Below are 6,097 nucleotides of genomic sequence, written 5' to 3'. Positions count from 1 at the left end.
AATCATAATAGCTCTGCAAAGTTACCATGCTGTCAATTTCTTCTTTTTATTAATTATAAAATTGTGATTTAGAGAACTTGATTAAATTGGCATAAGATCCCACAGTCACTACATGCTAAACCATAATTTAACTCCAAGTTGGCCGGGCTTTCAGACCACCACCACCACCCCCCCCGCGCGCCCCCTCCAAGGTAGCTTTGTATCCACAGTATCAAGAGACAGGATCCAGTCAAGATCCTGGATCCTCGATCTTCAAGAAGTCAGATTTAACTGTGTTTGCTTTTTCTGAGGGAAAAAAAACCAAAAACTAAATCAAACAAACACAGGCAAAGGCCTAGAGTTTGTCTAATATGTTTGATAGTTAAAATAGTAATTAGTACCTTGTTTTCACCATCAAGGGTTTGAGGGCAAATCTGTTAGTGGCGATCTCAAGACTGTAAATTATTTGATTGCCTTCTCTTTTCTCAGATTAAGACCAGCAAAGGAAAAAGATACTTAGGGTGCAATCCCAGAAATGCCAGGTCTAAGTTTCCAATAGTCCTCTCCCAGGAGAGCTACACAGATAGCACCTAACTTTCCCAGGTATAATATTTGATGACACATGCCAACTCTTGCTAACCAGAGAAGCTCACTGCAGAGATAAATCAGTCTATTACTCAAGGAATTATTACACATCTTGCTTGTTCTTGCCTTTGTGTCTACCAATGTGGAAAGGTTTCTCAACCATTTATGCCAAGCCTTACTATCCATAAAGACCCAGCACAAATCTGTCAGTTTCCTTGAATTCTCCTCCAGCTCCCCCACATCTCTGCACAAAGAAGCATTTGCAAACTGTGCCATCCGTTGGGCACATTTATATATTGCCTTCAAATATCGTTTTACCACTGGTCATGTCCTCTCTCAGCAAAGGTTTTCATATAGTAAATTCTCAGGAAATGAACTGTTATTGATAAATTGTTTACATTTATTATTCATTCTCTAATGCAGAATTTTATTTGCCCTAAACGATCCTTCTAGTCTTTACAGGATACTTCAGTTTTAATACACAAAATAAAATATGCAAGTTCTTATTCATTCTCAATTTTAGACTTTTAGCATATTCCCATTTCCCATTTATCTTTTCACACTAAAGAGATCTAATCTTTAGATGACTTCTAACCACTGACTTTGTTTTTCTCTGTACTTTCTCTACCTCTGGCATTTAAAAAAAATAGTGCTCAAAACTTCACATCACCTTTTGCACAAGGGAAAGATACTCGTTTCCAATAAACGTACAGGTCTGTACAGAATTTTACTAGTATTATTCCATCAAAAAGCTTTCCCAAGGAATGCTCTTACTCTTGAGTACTCTTCCTAGGTAAAAATAGATAACTTACAGTCCTTCAAGTCCTTCATTCAATATTGGGATATAGGTTAGCTATTATCAACATTGAAACATTACTTTGCTCCAGGCAGTGTTCTAAGTGTTTATTATCTTAATCTTCATAACAACTCAAGGAGGGTTGTTCCACTTTTATTGGGGCATCCAAGACATGGGAGATTAATTTGCTAAAACTACAAGCTAAGTGTGATTCCCTTCACTGCCAGGCTACACTGGCCTCACTTGACTCTTAATTTTAAAATTCCTCAAAACTGTAACTTCTGCTTATCTTTAGGATCTCTGGTCCTTTTCTACATAACTACAGTAAAGTTTACTCAAGTCAGGCTGAAAGATCTGAACACTTTTTAAAATAAAATTTCAACTTTTAAGATAAAATCTAAAAAAATATAGCTATCATTTTGACTTCTTGAAAATCATTTTTAAAATGTCATATAAACCATATTGCACGGCTTTCTGGCAACTTACCAGTTTATGAATTTATTCTTTATAGAGTGCAATTATAATTGTGATTTTCCTGATATAAGTCAAATTAAGTGAAACATAAGATATATTGTGCATATTTTCAGACATCATTTTCCTGCTTGCCAACCCCAAAACACACACACACACACACACACACACACACAATTTTTCATACATGACCTAAGTGATGTATCCCCCAGAGATGTGTTCCACCTCTATCTCCAAGCTCCTGAATTCTTTTCCTTTTAACATATTTCAAATATAATAATTCAGTACCATTTGCATTACTTGGTATTTGTAAGGCCAGTATATAGGGAAAAGAAAACAAACCAAAGGTTTACAGTATAATTGAAAAGTACCCTAGTGAGGAGAAAGGCTTTATCATATAGTTGAATAAATACTGGGGTAGAAATAATAGCATGGGATTTGGATCCTAGTTTTAACAATACTTGACCTGTGCCACTTCTGGCAAATAATACATCTATGAGATAAAATGATGTTTAAAAAAGAAACATACAAAAAAGATGAAAGTAAAAGGTTATAACAAAAAATCAATACAGAAAGTGGATGTTTAAAAAATATAACGTTACACCTAAGATCTGAACAGTGTCTTGCAGAATAGTTCTCAACTCCTCCATTCACCAAATAATGTCAGTGGGCAGCAAATGGTATTCTGTTAACTAATGAGAAAAAAACTACTGGTAAAAGTCCTCGCTTGCCTTTATCCTTAGTGTTACACAACCTACATAGACTCTCTACTCTTAAAACAGAAAAAAGGTTGGGAAAATGATTAATGCAAATTAGAACCACTTTAAAAACATAGTTTCTAGTCCTTTAAATGAATCCAAGCCCTATATGGTACATCCTAGAATACTTAAGGAATTTGACAAACTCACTCATAACCTTGGATAGTAAACCTTTTAGTCGAGATGATTTGGTTGAGGTGCTGAGGACGGATACAAGCTACAAAGGACAAAAACTTGTTAGTATCATTCCCTGGTAGATGCACAGTTGCAAGCATGATACCTAGTATACCTCAATGGCTTTACAAATGTCACAGACAATATTCCAAAATACACTTTTTTTGTTTGTAGAAACATAGAAAAGGAAGCAGTGATCACTAGGAGGCAGCATTGATTCACTAAGACCAGCTATGCCCATGTCACAGGTTCCTTCCTAAAAGAGGAATAAACATCACAGCAAAGCATTTGACCAAATTTCAAATCATCTCTGTAAAGAAGATGGAGAAAAAGGACTAAATATCTTGTAATTAAACAAATCTGTAGCTAGTTGAATGGGAACACTATGCTGTTTAATGGATCATTATCAACCTGGGTGGAGAGAGCTCTGCCTCATCAACATTGTTTTTTTCAGTCTTCCATGAAAAGACATTTTTTTACCAAATTTGCCAATGACTTAAAAACAGAATACCAGGCACTTGGGTGGCTCAGTTGGTTAAGCATCTGCCTTCGGCTCAGGTCATGATCCTAGGGTCCTGGGATCAAGCCCCGCTTTGGGCTCCCTGCTCAGCAGAGAGCATGCTTCACCTTCTCCCTCTGCCCACGACTCTACCTACTTGTGCTCTCTCTGTCAAATAAATAAATAAAATCTTTTAAAAAAGAAAAAACAAAGCCAGAGTAACAGCCCGTTAGGGAAAAAAAAAAAAAAAAAAGCTCCAAATTAGTAAAAAAAAAAAAAAAAAAAGAAAGAAAGAAAGAAAAAATACTAAGGTGAGCAAAAGTAAGTTTATAAAATGTGATATGGAACTATGTAAGTCCAGAATGGAGTGATCCTGTTTTATATGAGTTTTCATTTTTGAACCCCGCAAGAGTATATGATTGCCATAAGACAAATGTAATCATACTGTATATCTGTTAAATAATGTAAACTTCTTACACATACCTTCCATTTAATCTTAAATCCTCAAAATTGAAATACTCCAGTCTCTTAGGAAGAGATATGGTAGCCAGAGGCACTGTGAAAAACCAAAGTGGCAAGACCCGCATCTGCAACTTTTCCACTTTGGCCTTTGAATACCTAGAATAAACTGTTTACTGTTAAATCTCATAAATCATACCAAATTTTTTAAATGGAGCTTAATCTCATTTGTTACAATACCAACAATACATATTGTTATCCATGCCTTCAAAGGTAAGGATTCTGAAGCATAACTAGGACTCATCCAAGCATATGACAGGTCTTTTAATGATTCTACTACTTTTCTTACTTAGCTGTTTATTGAGTATTCCTTTTTGCCCCATTCCAGATCTACTGAACCACATCAGTGAGAGTAGGGCCCAGGAATATTTAAAGCAGCTCAGGTAATTATGAAAATGGCCCACAACAAAAGCTCTGTGAACTCCCTTAGATCATCTAAATATTTCTTTCCATCCAGGTTTGGTTTTGTTTTTAAGATTTTATTTATTCATTTGACAGAGACAGCGAAAGAGGGAATACAAGCAGGGGGAGTAGGAGAGGGAGACGTGGGCTTCCTGCTGAGCAGAGAGCCTGAGTCGAGGCTCAATGCCAGGACCCCAGGATCATGACCTGAGCCGAAGGCAGACAGACGCCTAATGACTGAGCCACCCAAGCGCCCCTCAGGTTTCTAATAGATATTTGACAGCAGGAATTTGACAATATGCTTTCCACTGATAAGTAGTTTATAAAAATACAAAGACCTGGTCAAACTAGAGCCCTTGTAAGGCTCTTAACCCTGCTGAGCCTCAATTTCCCATTATGTAAAATGGTCACTGTTGTAAGCATTGAGCATCATGCCTGTTGCAAGATACGTGCTCAGTAAATGCTACCTACTAAATATTGAAGGTGAAGGCTCGTAATATACTATATTGACAGTGAAGGATCACTTTATAATTCTGTCTACCACCCAAGTAGGTTCACCTGCCCTTGTGAAGGCACGGTTTACCTTCTCATTGACATGGTGAATCCTTTGTTACATTGTCTGAGAAACATGTTGACACAGATAGCTTATATTTATATTGAATACTACTTAAAAGTTTTTATCATATCTCGGGATAGGTTAAAAATTCTGAATGTTTTATAAAGGCATTAAGCAGGATGTTTAAGTAAAGGAAATATTAATAAAGTTTATCTTTATCTCGTATTCTTCTGGCATCAAGATTTGTAATATTTATGCCAAAACTGTCAACATATAAGCCCATTTGACCTAGCAAAGTGCTTTAGCCTAAAAGCAATGCTTTAAACATTACTTTAGGTAGTATGTTTTCAGTTAAAAAGAAACAAATTAAGTCCTTTCTGCAGTTAATTGCCCTTTACAAAAAAGTTTAGTGAGAATATCTTTCTAGGAAAGATTTCTTTCTTTGATTCATTATTAAGCTGGGCTTAGATAGTGCCTCATCACAGAGCACAGAGGTAATTATAGGTTAAAATTGATTTGAGGCTCTTTATAAATAAGAAAAGTCATTACAGAATAAAACCCTCATTAAAGAACATAAAAAACTTGACACTGCATATTAATCAAGTCTCCACTCAGAGCGTGGTTCTTTTACAATGCTCATGCAAAACGAAATCCAATTTGAATTGGTTACAAGCACAGAAAGCCTTCCTGTGCATCCAGGAATAAATAACTGCATAGACCATTTGGTGTGTTTTCATTCATTTTCCCTACCATTACCAACATCCAGTTCATATCTGGGGAGTGATTTTTTTTGACACCAGTCAGGTAACTGCATCATTGTAAGATTTCAGAAGGCCTTCTTCTGGGGGGGGGGGGGGGGGGGACTATGGTTTGTCTATTGGTTGTGTGATTTGTTATGCCAAGTATGTTGGCAAAATATCTGATTTGGACTTCATCAGCACTGTCCTAATACATTTCACTTAGCAAATGAATGATCTGTATTGCTTATTTGATTTTTGAAAATAGTTTACCCATTTAAAATACCACTATTTACTTATATAGAACATTTGGTTTATAGCCCTTCATTAAATTGCCTATCTGCTTTACTCACTGCATTATTTTCATTTTATTATTGATTATAAAACCTTATACTACAAAAGCCAAATAATTATGACAGCCAGTACTAACTAAACTTTGTCTAACCCTGAGGCAGACCTCAACAGAACATCAAACAAGTTATGCTGGGTGACGGTGCCTGGTGGCCAGTGAAGAAAACCATCTCAGCAGTTCTCTTCTTACAAGTCTTATTTCTATAAAGATATTTTCCTTTGTGAACCAAGAAACTACCATATCTAATTAGTAGAGTTTTAAGTATTAAA

This window comes from Mustela lutreola, chromosome 4, assembly GCF_030435805.1.
Source record: "Mustela lutreola isolate mMusLut2 chromosome 4, mMusLut2.pri, whole genome shotgun sequence".
Taxonomy (NCBI): domain Eukaryota; kingdom Metazoa; phylum Chordata; class Mammalia; order Carnivora; family Mustelidae; genus Mustela; species Mustela lutreola.
The sequence above is the reverse complement of the archived record's forward strand: the minus strand, read 5'-3'. Positions refer to the sequence as shown.